This window comes from Struthio camelus, chromosome 1 (genome assembly GCF_040807025.1).
Source record: "Struthio camelus isolate bStrCam1 chromosome 1, bStrCam1.hap1, whole genome shotgun sequence".
NCBI classification, from domain to species: Eukaryota; Metazoa; Chordata; class Aves; order Struthioniformes; family Struthionidae; genus Struthio; species Struthio camelus.
The window spans coordinates 96733207-96753064 of record NC_090942.1 but is presented as its reverse complement, the minus strand read 5'-3'; the positions used below and the strand labels follow the sequence as shown (position 1 = coordinate 96753064).

Genomic DNA, 19858 nt, shown 5'->3' with positions numbered 1-19858 from the left:
TCTGAAACCTAATGATGACACAAGGACAAACCGTAACTGTTTCACCACCTTCTCCAACTGAAGGACTTCAGATGCAGAAACTGTAAACCTCGCTTATCGTCTATGCTCTGTGCATGGTAAAGGTGTGAGAAACCTGTCCCTGTTTCTCTTTACAATCCCGTTCTGATCTTTTCTTTCAGGGATGGCAAATTATCCAAGGTAGTCTTGATAGAAAGGCCTCAAAGGATGGATGATCCCCCTACAACTCTGGGTAAATTTACTAGCCTGTATGTTGCTGGGCACGTATTCATCTTTGGGGTGCGGGGAGGCAGTAAGCAGGAGCTGGGTTGGTTTCATTCCAGATTGGTGTCTTCGCTTTTCTTGAAAAGTTGTGTGTGAAACATTTTCCCTGAGCACAAGCACCTGCCGGGGGGTGGTTGCGAGAAAAGAGGAGCCAAACAATGCCAGGAGCACATGGGGGTAGATCTGGAGAAGATGGGAAACCTAGCACGGGGGAGAGACGTATGGAGAGATGCTCTGCGAACACCGTGGAGAGGGAGTACTCCTGCTCTGCAGCGGCGATGTCATTAAGTGAAAGAGAGGTCTTTGCGCCTTCCCTCCCACCATGATTTGCTGATCATACGACACCCTCTTGTCGCCAAGACTTTCACATTTGCCATAGACTCTTTGCGTCCTGACCCATTACTCCTACAAGAAGGAGTGGCTGGCAATGGCAAGCTCTGGGGAAGCAGAGCATTTCTGAATCTTAATTGCCCGACCCAGAGAAAAGGCAATTTCACGTGGGAATCGGGAGAGCTCGTGTGAAGCTCCTAGGAGGGGCTCCTTCACTTGGAGAGAGGGATGACTGTCTCACGGCCTGCTCAGCAACGCCACGGCCCCCTTTCCCGTGCGGGACGGAAGAAGGGCCTTAGCCCCAGGCCAGGCATGGGACCAGGCACATCCCACCTCCGTCTCCCCCACCGCGTGGCTTTGTGCTTGGGCCAGTCTCTCCCTGGGAGTCTCTGTGCACATGCTCTTCCTGCAGAAGTGAGAGCTGCAGCTGCTGAGTCCCCCGCTAGGCACAGTCTCTTCCTCCTTGTCATGGTTTTCCCCACGTCACCTTCAGAGAAGCTGTACTTCTTACAGGTCAGGTGGAGGAGTCAGGCAGCCTCCTTGAAACCAGCTAGCTAAAATCCGACGTACAAAAACTCCTCCACCTCCATGGGAAGGGACTGTCTTCATTTAGCGAAATATTAGCCCCAGCACTTCAGGGGAAAAACTGTTTACTGAAGTAAGCAGCTGGGCTCATCTTATTTCACTTGGATCTGTGCAAAGTTTTGCCTCTTACGTAGTCCTTTCTCTTCCTTCCCTGCCTACTTTTTCCTTGAACACCTCTTGGCATCCTGCTCCAGATGGCCTGTCTTGGGTCCCGCAACAGCACAAATGGGATGGGGATCCTCTTCTGGAGGGAAGGAGCCTGTGGGTGATGCCAGCCAGATACAGCGTCTCAGATCCCTCCACAAACATCATTGATCATGTCTGCGAGGCAGCTAAGCGGAGGTTTGACCTGCAGTGTTACAACCGGGGAAACTGAGGCATGCAGCGATGACACTCCAAGCGCACCAGAGCCTGCATGGGGACCCTAATTTTCCTGCAGATCCCCCGTGTAACACACGGTGGTAAACGTACGGTAAAGGCCCTGCGAGGCTCTTGGTTGGTGAGTTTAGCAGAAAGACGGGGGAATGGCTGGAGAAGCCACCCTGTTTGTGAAGCGCCAGATCCAGGTACGTTGTGACCTATTTGTGATAATACCCTCTCACTAATAAACTTGCCGAGTTCATGGGAAAAACGTTGCCTCCTTCTAAGGTCGCCAAACGCTCCAGCAGCGTTTATTAATAAAACGATTTCCGCTCACAGCGCCATCAGCTCGGGGGGGGTCCTAAGCTGCCGGCTGCCGCAAAGCGGGGTGGACCGCTGTAAGCGACACCCGCATTTCGACCCTTTCCCTAAACAACCGCTGCCAGCCAGCGTAGCCGACGGGCTCCTCGGCGAGGCAGACTCGTCGCCGGGCTCGGGCCCTTTCAACAGGTCCCCAGCGGTGCCTTAAAAGACCCACAGAAAAGATTTCCAGCTACCCGCCCGAAACCTGGGGGCTCCTGCGGCCAAGGGCGGCGGGTGGCGGGGGTGGGAGGCCACCGCCGGCCCCTCGCTCGCCCCCCTCTCGCCGAGGCAGGCCGCGGGGGCGGCGAGGTGACGGCGGCGGGGGGCTCTGCCCGGACATGCCCCCGCGGCCCCGGCGGGCGCCAGCGGCCCAAAGCCGCCCCCCGGCCCCTGGCCGCAGGCCGCCCCCGGCCGTGTTGGCGCCCCAGCGCCCCGGCCAAACTTTTCAGCCCGACTTGGCCGCTTCCGCTTGGCCGGGGCATCGCGGCGGGAGGGAAGGCGGGCGGCCGGGCCCCCGCGGGGGTCGCGGGCCCTGCTTTTTGGGGTAGGCACCCGCCATCTGATGCTCATCGGGGTTGTTACTGGGGCGGGGGTGGGGGGTAGAGGACTGTTGTTGCCTCCCTTTTTGGGGGGGTTATTTTGTGTTTTCTCCCTGCCGTGGCTCCTCCTCCTCGGGGGAGGGGAGGAGGGAGAGGCTCAGGGGCAGGAGGCGCAAAAGACGGGAATTGTTTGGGAGTGCAGTCGTCCAAAAAACCATCTCCCGTATGGAGGGTCGGGCTTCCCGCATCCCCGTGCCGCTTTCCTCCTCCTCCTCCTCCGGCCGCCGCGCTCCCCTCCGCTCCTGAGCTCGGCAGTCCGCCTTACACCCCTGCAAACAGCTCGCAGACAAACACCACCGGCCCCCCAAACCAAGGGCCCCCACCTTCCCCATCCCCTTCCCCCCCAAAACAGACTTTGCCCTTTCTTTCTTTCTTTCTCTCTCTCTCCCCCCAACCCCCCCCCCCCCCTTTTTCTCTCTATCTCTGTGTGTGTGTGTGCTGAATTCCCTGCAGATCCGGCCTGGAAGTGCCCAGCTCCCGGAGTTAAGCCTCTTTGTTGCTTCTCTGCGTTTCGTGCATCTTTGTGTCGCTCCGTCCTGCTCCATCAGAGACCCGGGTGAGTGGCACCGCCGGGGAGAGGGGATGCCGCGGGGGGGGGAAAGCTGGCCTGAGAGCCGGCCGGGGAGGAAAGTCGCGGCGGGTGTTGGGGTTCAGGACTTTCCTCCGCTCCGTCGGCTCCTGCCTGCAGCGGCAAATCTTTGTGCCGAAGTTTGGGAAGTTGCTTTCGGGATGCTGGGAAGAGGCTCGGCGTGTGAGTCTACGTGCTGGACGCAAGAGAAGTGACAAGAGCAGAGTAAACCCCGGCTGAGCCCTTCCAGGGTGTGATTTGTTTTGCATCGGGCAGGTGGGATTTGGGGGAACTCGGCTATTTCTTTCCAGCTCTTCCTCCTGGGTTAGGCAGCGTTAATGGAGGCCCCTGTGTGTGCACACACTGCCGGGCTCCGGTGCTTGCCGAAATCTTCCCCAAAAGTTTGGTCGGCAAAGTGTCCCCGTCCTGCTCGCCACCGGCTGGGCGAGGAGGGACCGAGCGGCGGAGAGAGGCAGAGGGAAAAGCAGCCTAAGAAACATTCGTCTTCTGTTGCCCCAACTCTTGTCAAAAACTGATGGGAGTTTGCAGGCAGGACTCGGCTCCCGCAAGTGCAGAGGCATTTCGGTTTGTGCTGTGTCGAAGGGGCTGGTGCTGCTGCAAAGAAAGCGCTGGGTGGGTAATGCGGGAGCAAAATTTCTGTCCTCTTCTTGCACAGTTGGAGGTTTTTAGCCCCGGTGCAAGGCAATGAGTTAGTTGGGTTGGGGGAAGTAACTTTTCTGCTCTGCAGTGGGATGCCGTAGGATTTATGCATGTGCGCCTCGCTGTTTGGGCTCTAACTTTGGCAGGTCCTCTTGGTGGTGCCTGTAAATAGACAATGTGCTGGGGGACAGAATGGGGTGCAGAATCTGTAGCTGAGTCCAGATGAAGCCTTTTGAAATGCTCTGAAGATGTTGATAATTGCACTGAAAAATAATGTTAGATTTTTACTGATATCCACGTCTGGCAAAAGTTACTTAATGCAAATCTTGTATTTCTGAGCGCTGCCTCAACAGATTCTAGTTCCCCAGGTATTTATTTCACTGACGTTGTGGGAAAGGCAGTTCAGGTCTATTAAAGGGTTTTTTTTTGCTCTTGTTTGTTTTAAAGAACTCTCTTGACCTCGCCGCAGCATTATGTGAGTGGGATAACAGGATTCCACACACACAGTGTGTGCGCGCGCGTAATCCCAGGCATCTCTTAAATTGGTTGATTTTCTTGGTGTCCAACGCTCTTATTTTTCACGTTGCTGCCACAGTGTCTTTTTGTGGTTCATTCACAACCAGCCATTAAAGTTTCTTTTCCCATGGGCTAAAAAACTGTCATGGAAAATATTAAAAGAATGTGGGCGTTTGTGAGTAGGATTTTGTCTTAGCTTTCTTTTCTTTTGGAACTGCCTTAATATGTCTGGGTATAGAGGAGGGTTCTTATATATACATGTGCATATATATAATATATGTGATACACACACATGCACCTTTTTTTCTAATGGTTTGGATATCAAGGTTTATGGCTCCGGGAAGGATTTCAGCAGAAACATTTCAAAGGTTTGCAATGAAGATGTGTTCTGTTTAAGTGACCTAGAGAAATGAAGGTGAAATAACTTTCCTCGGTAGTAGGAGTCATCTTGGAACAGGACAGTTAGGGAGAGCTGTGAGCTCCCTGCTAGGTGGATGATATTCTCTGATGAGAAATAGAGTTTTGCTCTATGTACTTTTTTTATCCCTCCACTCTGTCCACAGTTAAAGGGATTAATCGTACATGTACAACACAGACAAGATCCCAGTAAGTGTTTGCTGTTAGGAGGGAAGTCAGGTATGGAGGGGTCCTCCCTGCTGATGTAGTTCCAGCTGGGGAGGATGAGGCAGGTTCATCTGAAGGACACGTGAGTCCTACACAGATTTGAAAAGCAGGTTCGCTTTTCTCTCCCTTTCTCTCCCGTACATGTACACACCGATGAGATCTTTCTTTCTTTGAGAGATCTCCCAGTACAAGTAGCTGAATCCACACACCTTTCTTCTCTACTTGGAGCAAAGAGGAAATTTTACAGGGGACTGTATGTGCTGCTACCTCAAATGTAAGTCTTATGGATGCTCCATTTCCCTAAGGTCTGCAAAACACAGCTTTTCTGTATCTGGTACTGGCATGATATCCCCAGTAAGCACAGAGTGAGAGCTCTCTATAAACATTGCAAAGTGAAATACAGTGCTTGGTATTTGCAGAGGTCTTTCTAGCCCTTTGGGTGTGAGACTCTTGGCTTTTACTTTGGAGTTTTGCTCCTTCGAAGGACAGAGGAATTGTTGCCCGGTCCCCCTCACTTCTTCAAATTCTGTGCTATCCTCAAAACTGACAGCAGACTGATCTCTCCAAGCCCTTCGATACTGAACTTCCAGCTTCACTGTGTTTTCAGGCTGCTGATACAGCTCCTTCCACCTGACCAGGAGTGGCAGAGTTGGGCCTTTAGGAGCCGTCTGGAGTCTCCTGCCACGCAACGAGCATTGCAGCTGAGGTTGTGAAGTGAGCATCCTACTTTATCCCCATCCTCCCAAGTGAAACAGAGAGGAAACTTCTTTTCCTGAATTAAGAAATCTAATCATTTTAGGGCAGACCTGGTTTTTGTAGTTTGTCTCTCTGTGTTACTGAATGATCACAACTGACTAAAGTACCAACACATCTACCTACCAGTGCTTCCTGGCCTCGTCCTGAATCACTTGCCCTCAGGACTACAGAAGCCAGATAGTTTGATACCATGCAGAGCAAAAAAAACCCTATTACTTCTTCTGCACTGGCTCTAGGAGGGAAGATCAGTGATAGGGGAAGAAAGCACACGTTTGGATGTCAAGGTATCTGTGCAGTAATCTCAGCTGGTGCACATGCCCAGTGTGAGCTTAAGCAAGTTCCCTCACAATCTGGTGCCTCAGTTTCCCCATCTAGAGAACCAGGCTAATATGCAGCACAGATGAGGTAAAAATTGTGGAGTGGCAAATATTGCTGTCCGCATCGACTCTTCCAAGCTGACAGGCACGGACCCTTGTTTCTCTCAGACTAGAGCTCAGGCATGAAGGAGAGGACCTGCTGGGCCCTGCTGGGCCTCTCCTGTGCTGTCAGAGGGGCTGGGGAGGCCTCTCTCTGCCTTAAAAAACATGCCCTTTTCCTTTGATGTTACAGCTTAGAGAGAGAGGTGGGTTTCAATGACACTGACAGTCTTGGGCACCCCAGGAGCAGGTTTGCGTCGGTGGCTCCACCAGAGGTGCCAGGGCCCGAGCCTCGCCGAGCTGTTCATGGCATGTCACAGCGCAACGCCAGGCGAGCTGAGAGGGGTAAGGCTGGGTTTCGCTGCTCTTTTTACTCCAGCCATAATTACAGCTCAGGAACTGCACACCTGACAGGAGCATTGTCCCAGGAAGGCAAGGAGGAAAGAAGACACTTGAGACAAACTTTGCCATCGTCTGCTGTGGCCCTGGCCCTTTGGAGTGGTGGCCAGTGGAGGTGACAGCGAAGCTAACGGCCTGCGACCTGCACCAGAGGTTGGCATTTTTGGCCCTGGTGCAGGAGGTGTGATGTGGCGCCTTGAAAGTATCTTGCATTTCCAACGACTGGTGCCATATCCAGTGCGGCAAAATTAAGGTTGGGCACGCACATGTTCCAGCTGGCTTCAGATTAATTCTGTCCTTCTGGGTTTTCAGGCTTTAGTCTCAGTCTCAGTTTAGTCACTCAACCCACAAGAAATTAAGCAGCAGTAGGCCATTGTAACTCTGGGTTAACAAAGATTCTTTGGTAGTACATAATGATAGATTGGTCATATTCATGCCTGACACTTAGTGCCTCAGAGGAGGCAAATTTCCCTTGGACTTCTTTAATGTGTGAAGAAGATTTGATGTATTACGGCTGGCCTATTATAGATCAGGGATTGCAAATCTCTTGGTTTAAATCATTAACTCCGAGGCTAAAAACTTTGCACTGTGAGGAGTACTGTTGGGATGGGATATCCCACAAGGAAAAAAGCTCTCTTGCAAAATCTTTGGAGACTTCCTGTTTCTGGTTAGACTAAAAACATCCTGAGGGAAAAACCTGCTGTTGTGTATTTTGGTGTTCCTGTGGTCAGTCTCAGTTTAAAGGGTTGTTACATATTCCAGTTCCTAGGCCACGAGAATAATTTAGAGAGAATAACGTATTCAGTGAATTTCAGGTCCTTAGGTAGAATGCTGCTGAATATAATCTCCCATTTTTCTGTATGGATTTTGAGTAATTATTCAACAAAATGTATCACAAACATCTTTTCTACTTCCTGATATTTGATTTAGATCTTCTTGGCCCCGAATCATACAACATTGTTTCTGTTGCTTCCTTGGCTGAACATAATGCTTAAAGCTGGTTTTCTGGAGGGAATGCTTGCAGGATGGGAAGCTTTTAAAATTTGCTTTGTATGCATATTTGCACATAAGAGTTTTTAAAATCTACTTTTCATAGAAACTTGGGCTTCTGCAACCCAGCTGTATGACCGTTCATGGAAAGCTAACACAAAAGGAGTATGAATGCAGTGGAAGCAAATCGGCTGAAAAGCTTAGAAAGCTATTCGTTGCAAGGGAAAAACATTCAATGCTTGTGCAGTTCTGAAGTCGCCGCAGGCCGTGCGGCATTTTACACATAAATAAGGAACAACAGATCCCTGCCCTGAGGATCTTGCATGCTCCTTTTATTAAAATGGTCTCTTTTTTTCCCAGCGAAAGGACTAATGGGATCAGAGGCTCAGCTGTGCCTGATGGAGTTGTTAGCACAGCACCTGGCACAATGGAGCCACAGTTGCTGAGAGGGGCTCTCAGGGCTGTTGTTGTGTGTTATAGCAGTGCTTGAGTAAGAGGCAGTGCCAATTTATTTTGGCTCTGGTGGGATCGATGGAGGAAAATGTGCTTCAGGGAGCGTGTGGGACGTGCTTGAGCTTCTTCGCCTTTTTCATAGGCAGCGTGCCAGCACAGAGGTGAGAGCCAAACTTTACCCTCGCTTTCTGCTCAGCTACTTTGGGGAGGCTGCTGCCCTGTGGCCGAAATCCGTCCCCGAGCTCCTGCTAGATGCAACGATTGTGACTGCATCCTGCGATGGTGCAGTGGGACAAGGCCTTGTTGGGCTAAGTCCAAACCACACAACAGTGTTTTGCCCCTATGAAAATATGCTGTTGTCAAGATCACACAGGATCTGGGCTGCGGTGTCTCTGTGCATGTGTCTGTAAAACCGGATTGTGGCTTGGAAACCAGTCTCCTTTCCTCTTGAACTTCTGTGCCCAGCGTAGGCAGTAAGTTACCCCAAATGCCGTGTTGGCAATTCCATTTTGGCACTCCGAGGTCCAGTCTGGCATGGAGATTAGCCAGCAAGTCGTGCTCCTACACAGAGCCAGAGTCCCAGGGTCCTGCCAAACGCTAGGCTGTATTCACTGGCTGCAAGGTCAGCGAGTCTAAACAAGCTGTGTGTCTAACGACTGTGTATCAGGCCCTTCTCCTGTTATTTTAATCATGAGAGTGGAGAGGGAAAGGGCATGAATCTCCCTGTCAGAACTGTGCTGCCAGCTTTCAAATATTAGCCCAAGGTTGCTTTTAATTTTTTTCCTAACATTAACAGAAGAACAGGTTGGGCAGAGCCCTGTGAATCAATATGCTGGGCTTAGTATGGTCAAGAAAACTTGTGCTGGTATAAAGTTACTGAGACGGTCTCTGAGAAATAAACCTCGAATATGGATAGCACTGGCCTGGAGTATAACATCTATATGCAAAGCGCAGCTTCCTCAGATAACATCACTGTAATATATCCTGCTACTTTTTTTCCTTAAGGCAGAGCAACTACCTCACTCAGTGACGGCCAGAGTTTTAGGATGCCAGCTTGGGATGTGAGGAGAGCAAGGTTTAATTCTCCTCTACGCTGCAGATTTCCCTCCCAAGTCAGGGCAAGTTGCTCTTTTGCCTCAGCTCTCCACCTGCAAAACCTATCAGTGGCACTTCCCTGCCTCCTTGTGGTGTTGGGGATAGGTCTGTTGGAGATTGCGAGAGACCGTGGGTTTGCTGGCTGCCAAGAAAACCTCTCGGATAAGGACCACTGCTCATTTCAGTGGAGAGCCTCTTGGGACATTGGCAGCTTGACGGGAGACCCCCGCGGTTCCCTTTAGGGGCATCCAGCCATGTGTCCTGGGTGGATGCAGGCTCTGTAAGGGTTGTGTGATGTTTTTGATTTGGAGGATAAGCTGGGTGTTCAGCGGTAGAGGAGCTGTTCTCTGAGCGTGGCCCTTGGGGAGTCTAGCGTAGGTAGTAGCACTGCAGCTGCAGCGGATTTATGGCTCCAGCCAGCGGTGGTACAGAGAGGCCATTGTAATCTTATGTACTGTACACTGTATATCTCAACAAGCAAAGTGGCTCCTGGGTTTTTTTTTTCCTCCTCCTTTCCATCACTTCATGTCTAGCTTTATGAAGTTCCTCCCGTTAAATTGCAAATTTGGCCTTATCTTCAAAGAAGCCCTCTGGTGCCAAGCTTTTAAAGGTAGGTAGGAGGCAAGAGCAAAAACATCAAATCCATTAACAGCCCAGTTGCCAGAGAAAATGTTTTTTAAAACAAAATCTGAAACCTTAGTGTCTGAGATCCAAAGGTGAGATTGAATACAAGTATGGGCCTTGTCCCCCGAGAGTCACAGCACTGGGAATATGCTGGCAGAGACCATGGAACGAGAATTCTTGTGCATGCATGCACACAAATAGACAATTATTTGGAAGCCAATAATATTCTGGATGCCAAATAATAATTTACTTCATCTAGTGCCTTCTGTCCCAAATTGATCTCTGAGCTGCAGCTGACGCGTACAGCGTTCTCCTCGCTCCAGCCCTCCGCTGGATGGCAGTCCCTTCTGGGGCAGGAAGGTAGTGCTTGGTTGCACGTTGCTTAGCTGTGGGTGGTAAAAAGGACTAGTTGGCCTGACTTCTTTTAAGCCTACCACTGTCAATGAGTGATTCCTTTAGGCCCCCTGAGTCTAAAGTGATTGGAATGTGATTTTTCTTTTCTTTTAAGAAAGCTGCTTGTTCAACAAACTCCAGCCGCATCAGATCGAAGGTGTGGGTTTGAGTCCTAGCATCAACGGGTGCCTTCAAAAATGTGCTGGGTGGGATTTTTTCGAAAGCACTTGGGGTGACTTTTTAATGAGATGGTAGAGAGTGAATAGACTTGTGTGTTGAAGTCTCTTGGGTGTTCTGGACGGACCAGCCTGCTCTCCCCTTCCTTTTAAGTAGGAGGTCACTCTCAGTAGATCTGTGGGACTGTCCCACTGTCAGCAGTGTAGCAGCTGCCAAAACTAGTCCTAACCACGATTTCTGCATGGAAATAGCCGCCTCTGAAATAAAAAGTCTATCAGGCATGTCTCGGCTTTGCAAGGAGTTGAAGTATAGCTCCTAAGCCAGAGCTATCCTGGCAGAAGGGGAGTGTGATAGCCCAAATCCCCAGCTGTAGGGGGAAGTGAATCCAGCGAGGAGCATCTTGTGGCCATCTCCCTCTGGACCCCAGCAGTGGGACCCTTGCAGGAGGAAGGTTTGATAACTACCAGCCTTTGAGTCAATGTGGGAACTTCCCTACCCCTCAGCTTTCCAAGCAGGGCTTCCAGCTTGTAGCTGTCAGCCATCTGTGGAGTTGGATGCTTGTAGGGTGAGACAGGGCTGTGAGAAACTGGAGCACCAAGCACACCTCAGAGAGGAGTGGAGACTGCTCAGGATCTGTCCGTCATCTCCGTTTCATCACTCCGGTGTTGCTGTTCAGGTGGCTGAGGCTGGCCTGAAGGGATAAAGTCCTTTTGCTTCCCAGCAGGTGAGGAGCAGAGCTCCTTGTTGTGTACCGACTCATGCCTGAGCTCCTCCATAACTGTGAAGATAAAGTGTGCAAAGCGGCACGAGGGCTACTTGCTTTTAAGGACCTTGCAGTTCAGGCAACCTGAGCTCTGGTGATGGTAGTTTAAGATCTTGATATGCCAAGCTCCAGGCCCTGTCAACAATCACTGGCATGCCAGTAGAGAGGGAGGAGTTCTCAGGATCACGATCAGCTATGCTCGGTGACTGTGCAGCCCGTTTACTCAGTGAGGTCTGCTGAGGAAGAGAGGTCAGTACCAACATGTGGAGCTGGAGCCCAGGTGTGTCTTTGCTGACCCTACTTTCCTCTCGGCAGAGAGGCAAGTAGCCAATTTGGGGAAATGTAAGGGAAGAGCAGCATGGTTTACATTGCTATGGCTATTCACACGCTGAAGACAAGCCAACCCAGCATCTTTTAGCATCAGCACTAGGCTATTAGAGTAAGCTGTACTTGCCTGGTGTGCAAATATGCAGTACAAATCTGCTGATTGCGTAATGAAGTCTGTTGTCTTTTCTGAGAGCACGTGTCAACTATTAACATAATGTAATAAGTTAGGCAGGAACAGGCTCACTAGATGTGCAGTTGTCAGGTTCTCATCACAATTTCCTGTACTGCTGATTTGGGAAGGAGGGAAAATTGAAGCACAGATAGAACAACATCTAGAGCAAAGTAGTAAGTTGTGTTTATCATTGACGTCTGACTGTCTAACATGTACTCTGCCCGAAAATCTGTGTCCCCTGGGATGACTTTGGACATCACTAACCTCTGAGGCACTTCAAAGAACCACCTTTAAAAACTTCTCCCAAACTAGTGACCAAGCAAACAAGTAAAAATATTAGCAGCCAAAAAATGTGAGCATAACCCACTTTTTGCAGAGTTGAGGCATTTAACAGATCTCTCCTTATCTTGACATTGATTCTCAAGATGAAGGCCTTGAGAAAGACCTGCCACCCCATCTCCCCCCATCACCATACTCCAAAACCTAAATTATTATTTATATTACAGTAGTGTCCAGAAGTTTGAACCAAGACTAGGACCCTGCTATGTTAGACACTGTGCTAATCTGTAGTGGAAAAGAGTTCATATATCCTTATTCAAAACAGTAAGACAAACAGAGGATAGGAGATAAAAGCAAAGCATGAAGAAGGATGCATGTGCCTTGCGGGGGGTCACTCAGCAGGTCAGGGTTAGTGCTTAGTGCAGACCCCATGTTGTCTGATAGGGAGCCCCATGCTCTATCCTCCATCTGGGCCTGCTCCTCAGAAGAGGAGGTCAAAGCCAATGGATTTCGCCTAAGGCTGCTCTGCCTTGAAGCTCTCTAGCTTAGAGTTGTCCATTGCAGAGTCTCATCTTCGTTAGCTCTCAGCTCACATCAGTCAGTAAAGAGTGGTGGTATCTCCAAAGATACAGAAAATAGTTGCCTGAATGGGGGCACTTGGCCCTGCAGACATTGTTCATAGTGCGGCATGCCTTGCAGCTAGGACAAACCGCTGTCTCATAGGATTGAAACTCGTGTCTGTCTTCAGAAGGCAAGTGAAAAAGAGGTCTGCTGGGGTTCTGGGGAATGGTAAGCGGAGAGCAAGAGCGCATGGCTGAGTGGGAAGGAGAGGAGGCAGTTATGGCTTTAATTCTTTCCTCTCAGCTGGTCTTCAAGTTGTGGCATCATGCTTTGAAAGATAGCTGGGAGAGCAGAGAGCCAGTGTAATAAATGTGCATGCTGCAAGCAAAATGTTCTCATTATATAAATATTGTGTACCTCCTTTCTCAGGGGATCTGGGACTGTGCTCCTCCCGCCCTGGAGGCGCTAGCTTTTACTACGCAGGCCAAGGATGAACTCTACAGATGCTGCTAAGGGTAGGCCCATGGCTCTCATGGTAGCCCACACACAAGAGGACAGGGTTGCTCACCTCCACGTGGTCAGTGCAGAAGTACCTTAGACTGTGCAGAGGTGTAGGAGGATGAGGAGCTGTAGGAATACAAAGAGCTGCTCTTCTGAGAGCTCAAGACTGTGTTGAACGCATCACTGAGGACACGCAGGGGTACACAAATGCTAACTCAACTCCTGCCCGTGCATATAGCCCAGGACGGAGCTGCCGACACCAACAGCAGGTTGTCAGCACAGCCGGACTGAGAGCCCGGCTTGATGAGGTAACTGGGAACAGTCTCTCGGGGAGATAGGGTTGCTTCACCAACGTCTGGGTGAGCTCTCCCACCTCTCCTTTCTGCTCTTTGACTTGACAACGCTGCTTTGGGAAGCGGGCGGGGATGGGGCCTGCACAGGCTTCCTCCTCCGGCACCTGCTTGTCTGCTAAGAGGGCTGCTCGTGGCTGTGTCCTGCTGCTGGATGAGTAACAGCCTGAACTGCAGTCAGAGGGGTGTTTGCATAGAGGAATGCTTTGAAACGTGTAGTTTTAATGGCATTTTGTTGCCAAGGGCTCTTTGTGGTTGGATGAAGAGATGACTCCTTTCCTTGCTCTGCAGGAGCATATTTGAAGCAGGACTCCTCAGTTTTGTGAGTGGGTTTGGTCTGCCCTGTGCAAGCTGAAGAATTTAATTACAGAGGAGATGTTAGATGAGGTGTTTGGGCCCTTCCAGCTTCTCCCAAGTGCCTTTGGAGTGGAAGAGCGGTGGGAGACGCCAGCCAGCTGCAACAGTTACAACTTTTTCTTCTCTACTCTCTGGTCCCAGGTTTCTCCCTGTGCATGAAAGACTGCTGAGACACACCAACTTAGCTGTTGGCTTGTTGCCTTTGTTTTTGTCCAGCAGAATTAGAGTGTGGGATGAGAAAGCTGTCAAAAATTGGGTTGTGGCATCCCCCTGCCCTATACTTAGTGAAAATAATCTCTCTTTCCCTCTCAACATGCACATCCCTCTCCCTTTGCCAGTGGAGCATTTTTGTCAGTCTCCACAAAGGAGAGGGAGAGCTGGATTATAGTTGAGTCTGCGAATGTATGTCCCTTCCCCAAGCGCGTGCTGCCTCATAAAGGATGTAGGGACTGCCACTGGGGGCTCACGCCTCCCCTCTTCCCAATTTTCTGGCTTTAATTTACCCTCTCTGCCTGAGGTCTCTGGGCGGCAACAGCAGTTGCGGGGGGTTGAGAAAGGCTTGTTGGGCCATATGCCAAATGCCCCTGTCCTTACTTGTTTTGGGGAGGGCTGATAAGGAACCACTGGAGGGGCCTCCCCAGGCACCAGCCTGCTGCTGGAGAGGTCCTCCCAGCCCTCCTCAACTCGGAGGCGAGTGTGCGGCTCAGGCGTGTTGAATCGGGTTTGGGGAGCCCTCGCCCAGGCAGGGTTACTGCCTGCCGTTGCAGGCGGGGTTGCAGCCTCCCCAGAGGTTGCTCTGGAGAAATGTAGGCCTCCTGCAGCAGGAAAACCACAGCTCTCCTTCACTTGTTGCCCCCAGTCTGGCAGATTTGGGCTCTGGGTTTCAAGTGCAACGTTTTCAAATCTCTGCCAGTGTTTCCAGCCTGCCAGCATTTTGCACTCTCAAAAGTTTCAGTGTTGACCTGTCTCCCCACGGGCGCCCAGAGAAATGCCTCAGTGGGGAAGGGTGGACGTGGTCATGGCGTGTGCTGGGGCGCCCATGCGTGCAAGGGGCGACTAGGCAACAGGCCAAAAACCGACAGTGGGCTGTTAAAGAGAGCCACGGCAAGTTAGATTTACCTAGGAGCTCCAAGCCTTGCCCTTCCAGTGTTTTCTGCTAAATAAACACATAAATAAAATCTGGTAATAGGTAAGGTAGGACTGGGGAGGTAGAACCCAAAATAAGGACCCTTAAATAGGCGTGTCTGGGGTAGACCTCAAGAGATTGCCTCCTCCAGAAGCTCCCCACATCCTGTTTCCAAAGGTGGTCTTATCTTTATGTCAGGGCTGCAAAATAAAACTCATTTTCCATGTAACACCTTTGTAGTCAATAGATATGACTGGCAGAGGTTTCTCTGTGGCTTTTAGTGGCCAGTAGCAGAGACTCTCCAGAGGCTTTAGTGGAGTGCAAAGGCCTAGAGGCTGCCCTGGATTTGTCCCCCTCTTGCATGAAGAAGGATGCTCCTAGCAGATGTTTGTTATCAGCCAAGCAAATGGGGGGGGGAACAGACAAACTTCAGCTGGCAAGAAATGCAGAGGGAAATTATCATTGTTTCCCTATTAGGCTTGTAGAGGGAATTCTGGAAGCTGCTTTTTGTCCCATTGTTAAGGTTTATGTTTATATAGCTTATCTCTTTAATGAGAGACTATTAAGTCCTAAAGCATGTTGTAGATGTTGCTATATGAGAACAGTTTGTTTTACCCATCGCAGGGCAGAGTGTGGCAGCTGCGGAACTGGATTTGAAATCATGGAACAGCATTTTCTCAAAACTGAGCAGTTTTTTTGTTTGTTAGTTTGTTTTTATCCTGAAAGAGTTCATGGTATTTTCCATACTAAGAAATGGTCAATAACTTCCCTATAGATAGTTCTGAGATTGGTTTTTACTTTATATAGCTGACTCGATCCCTTTTTTTACAGGGAAGAAAAAAAAAATGTCCTCGTTCCCTTTCACTTCTAATAGCGCACGTATGATCTGTAGCAAGTGATAGTATTTAACATAGTCTGTAGGGGATGGTGTTCAGGTAGGCACTGACTTAGCTGGTCTACAGGTGACTTTGCACTGAATAATGAAAGTTTTTTTTTCTAGAGGCATTTGGTGCTTTGGGACTGTCACAGACTTCTCCTCTCAAAGAAAGTGTTGCCAATCTCTGCAACTAATTAGAGACAAATTCCTTGGGGCAGAGGATGTCCTTCTATTGTACTTCTGTAGAGTGCCTAATAGTGAGGTCTTAACGAAGTCTCTGTAAAAAGTAAGAGAATAAAATATCCCTTATTTTCCTTTACTGGACAGGTAATGTAAGGGCTATTTTTTCCCCTAGTAGACACCTGAGTTAGTACCAGAGGCTTTCTTTGTTCTCCCAGTCTTCTGTTGAGTGAGTCTTCAGAGAGGATGATCTGAGCTTTTCTGTGAAATACTTACTAGCACCTCTCAAGCAGAAGCATCTTTTGCATTACAAAGGTGTTCTGGATTCGTAAAGCAATTTTCTGGATTCGTAAAGCAATTCACAGCACAAAAGCATCTTAGTTCTTTATGAGAGAGAAGTAGTAGACTTCTGGGCTTAGATCATTGCTGGGGTTTTTAAGGATTTCTTGTGCTGAACAATATACCTTAATAAATGAATGGCAGATTCTCTTCTGTTCTGCTTCTCCTGTTATCAGCCCTCCAAGGCCAAGTGGTTGGGGAGTGATTCTGGTGTGTCACTGTGTCTTCCTGGTCCCTTCACCGGGTACAGTTTTCTCCAAAAGTGACTAAGCATTTAAGTCAAGGGTTGTGGGTTTTTTTTGGTTCCCCTCCCCCACCCCTAATCGAGCGCAGACACTGACCACAGTCATGTATTTGTTTTGCTCCCTTACTTCCAAATGCAGTCACATAACAATAGCCTGGAAAAAATATTGGAAGCAATTTGGTCATGAATTTGTTTCCTTTTTTGGGCTGGAAGGAGTGGGTTAGCAGGAGTGGGTGAAGAGGGTGGGAGCTCCAAGCCATCTCTTCCAAGGCTGAAGGGGGTTTAAATGGGCCCCATCCCGGGTAAATGAGAAGTACTGTAGAAAGGCATCCTTTTGGGGCACGCACTTCCATTGCTCTGTGGGCCAAGCTTCATGTTTTGGGGCCTCTTTCTCAGCTGGCCCAAGAGATTATTTGTTATTTATATAATACTGAAGTCTTGTACAGACAGTGCTAAACAAACTTTGTCTGCTGCTAGCAGACAGAGAGGGCTGGAAGAGAAGTGCTGTCTCCCATATCAAACTTATTCACCAATAGGTGACTATTTTCTTTCCTTAACAGAGTGCTAATAGAAGGTGGTGGGTGCTGTTGTAATAATTATTATTTTATGTAGGGTACCATGGCAGATGGTGATTTTTTGGAATACTGTCCACAGCTGTAGAAATGCATTACTTTCTAAAGCAAGCTGGCTATGATGGAGGAAGGAAAGATGATAAGACATGGCATGATCTGGAAAAGCAGAAAAAAATATCAGCGTACCAGTTGGCTGTGTTGTTTTCTCTCTCCTGAGGAGCAGGAAGAGAAGTATTCTGCAGGCAGGACTGGGAGATAAGCTTTCAAGGTCTGGATCTTTGGGTCTTGGGAAGAGGAATTGCCTCCTATCAGAAAAACAAAAGGTCAGCAAGCAGGACCAGAATGAGTATGGGATTACCACACGGGTCAGGAGGGGGCTTGGGTGTTAAAATCTAAGACAACACAGGCAATGAAATCTTGAAATACTCTCCATGGTTCAATGGATTTGGTCCTTATAGGAGAGGAAGCGAAAGCAGGTAGAGCTTATGTATACCAGAGAGACATCATTTGATAAAGGCTAGACCAATAGGTGAAGTTTTCCGATCACAGGAAATTTCCTTTAAGTATTTATTTATTTATGGCTTTGCTGAGAAACTTTCAACCAGCTGTGTTTAAAAACATAATAGTAGTGAGATACTTTAAAAAAAGGAGTTAATCTCTCCCTCTCTCTGCCATGCCACAGAGTGCCAGCTGTAGTGTACGCAAACCCTGGGGAAGCAAAATGACATGGCCCCGCTGCCTGCGAGCCGAAATTGTGTCTGGGAAAGCCAAACCATGGAGAGAAGTGCTGGCGTGCGGCAGGTAGCCGGGGTGCTGCGGGAGTGACCCTTCTGCCGTCTTCCAGGGGCGACAGGCTCAGCCTGCCCAGCTTGTCAGGCGTCCCCAAATCTCCCCGGTTCCCAAGGGGAGAGCAGCCACCCCAGCTGCCCACTCTCGAAGCAGCAACGCTCAGTTCTGTCTGTGCTGCTGCGAAGCCTTGAACTGTCTCTGACACCACCAGCAGAGAAATGCTGGAACGAGGAGGAGGGAAACCAAGGGCTTTTGTACTGAGGGAACAAAAAACATCCTCTGCATGTCCATGGGTTCAGCACTGACAGACACTCTGGATTGGACTAGTTTCTGCTTTTAAATGCTGCTTTAGCCAATGTGGTGTGGGTTTTTTTTTTCTTTTTTGTTTTTTTTTGTCTTTTTAGGGTGGCGAGGTCTCTTTTGGGAGACAGAGCCAGTCTGGGGCTCTTCATTTGGCCCATCCAGCCTATCTATAGACCATGCACAAACAGCCTCTGCAGGCTGAATTTCCTCTAGGATTCCCTGTAGTTTTACCGTGCCCAAGTGTTCTTATTCGGTAGCGGAGGCAGCAGTGCCAGCACGGGCAGACCAGCTGTGCTGTGTCCTTCAGCCCTCTGTGGACAAGGGCTGGGAGAGTGGTCTGGTGCTGTGGCAAGGACAGGTGCTGCATTGAAAGGGAAGCGTCGCCTCCCATCCCAGAACGCTGGAAGTGCGGCCCTTTGGAATAGCAGAATTGAATAAGAGCGTTTGGTCTTCTCCTGCCCGGGGAGGAGATTGGCAGGGAGGGATGACACTAGGAACTTGGGTGATGAGGAAGGCTGCGTATGTGGTTGTCACTGCTCCAGCCCTAGAGCAGCGTCTGCATTGAACGACTGGAAAATGGCCGCTCTAGCTGGCAGGCCAGTGACTACGTGCCTGCCTGGGGCACCAATGTAATGCCAAATGTCACTTTTCCTTGCAATAACAGAACCAGGTGGTGGAGAGGAGTTGGAGGGGATGTTGGGCTGCTTCTGAATACCTCCAACTTGCTCTTGGTCTATGGGGAAGCTCGTTCCCGCTCTTTTCCAACTTCAAGAACGATCAGCAGGGGTAGCTGTGCCCGTTCCTGGCTCAGTGCAGGGTGGGGGAGCACTGCTTTTCTACCATCTAGGAGAGCTGCAGCTGTGAGAGTGATGAAAAATGTACGTAGTGATTGATAGGAAAATGTTCTGAGGAAAATGTCTCTTCTGATGATGATGGGGTGGCACGTCATGGACCGGAAGGGTAGAGCAAGTTAGTTTTGGCCCTAGATGGGGGTTTGTGGGGAGACTGACTTGTCTCCTCTGGCCCCTGTTTCAGCTTCAAGATGACATGAGATATCACAAGAGAAAAATCTCCTCTCTCCACTATTTCCTTTCTCTGCCACTGGTAGCTAATCAAGATTCAGTTTTAATGACTTCCCTCTACTCTCTCAGCTTCCTCTCCCCCTGCCCCACACATGCCTGTTTTTATATATATTTTTTTATGCATTTCTTTTTGGCAGGAGTTAAAACGCAACAAGCATTTGGACCAAGATGAAACTAGTTGAGGAACATGTTGGGCAGTGCAATGCTTTGTTCTGAGCTCGGGGGGAGAAGAGGGGGAAGTGATGGGAGGGAGGGATGTCATTTCCCAGATGGGGACCCTGCCAAGATAGTCTCGCTTTGGAAAGCAAAGAGCGTTTTGAGGTTATCCCAGGCTTAACCCTTTGTCATCCCACTTCTGTCATGCAGGGAGAATCTTAGGCCTAAAATGTAGCTGTGTTGTGTTTTGTGGTCCAGGTGACCTGAATGGTCCCAAGCAAAAGCCTGCTATTCTGACTAAACATTGATGGCTGTCTGAGGTTCTTGTTGCTGGAGACCATAGTGAACGGATGAGAAATCTGCATTTGTTTATCCATAAGGATCCAGAATCGGTGTGGTGGCTGGTTAAAATAAGTCAACGTTTTCCTCGCAGGGAGTCAGGCCTGCTGTGCTCTTTCCTGCCCTGCCAGAAACACCTGGTGTGATTTGGGATGTGGCTCAGCTTTGCTTTGGTCGTCCCCCATCAGGGGACAGAGAAGACTTTTGCCTCCTGCTGTGTCAAACACTAGGGAAGCACTTTCTCCTTCCGCACCTCCTGCCAAGGGAGCCCTGTGAAAGGGGCCACTGCTGGGACCTGGGCAGCAGTGAGCCCCGGTCCCTGGCGCTTTGGGGCATGGGTTGCTGTGGGTT

The 19858-nt window shown here is 49.6% G+C and overlaps 1 protein-coding gene across 4 annotated transcripts in view; it reads left to right on the top strand.

Annotated features, from left to right (window-relative positions):
• Positions 1 to 2609: 2609 nt before the first annotated feature.
• Positions 2610 to 19858, top strand: part of BOC (BOC cell adhesion associated, oncogene regulated) — a 59983-nt gene continuing 42734 nt past the window's right edge. Inside the window, exon 1 of one of the 4 annotated variants that reach the window (XM_068959383.1) lies at positions 2610 to 3075. The gene's annotated coding sequence lies outside the window, so the exon portion shown is untranslated. The remainder of the gene's footprint in view (positions 3076 to 19858) is intronic. The other 3 variants (XM_068959367.1, XM_068959376.1, XM_068959358.1) reach the window with 3 other exon arrangements.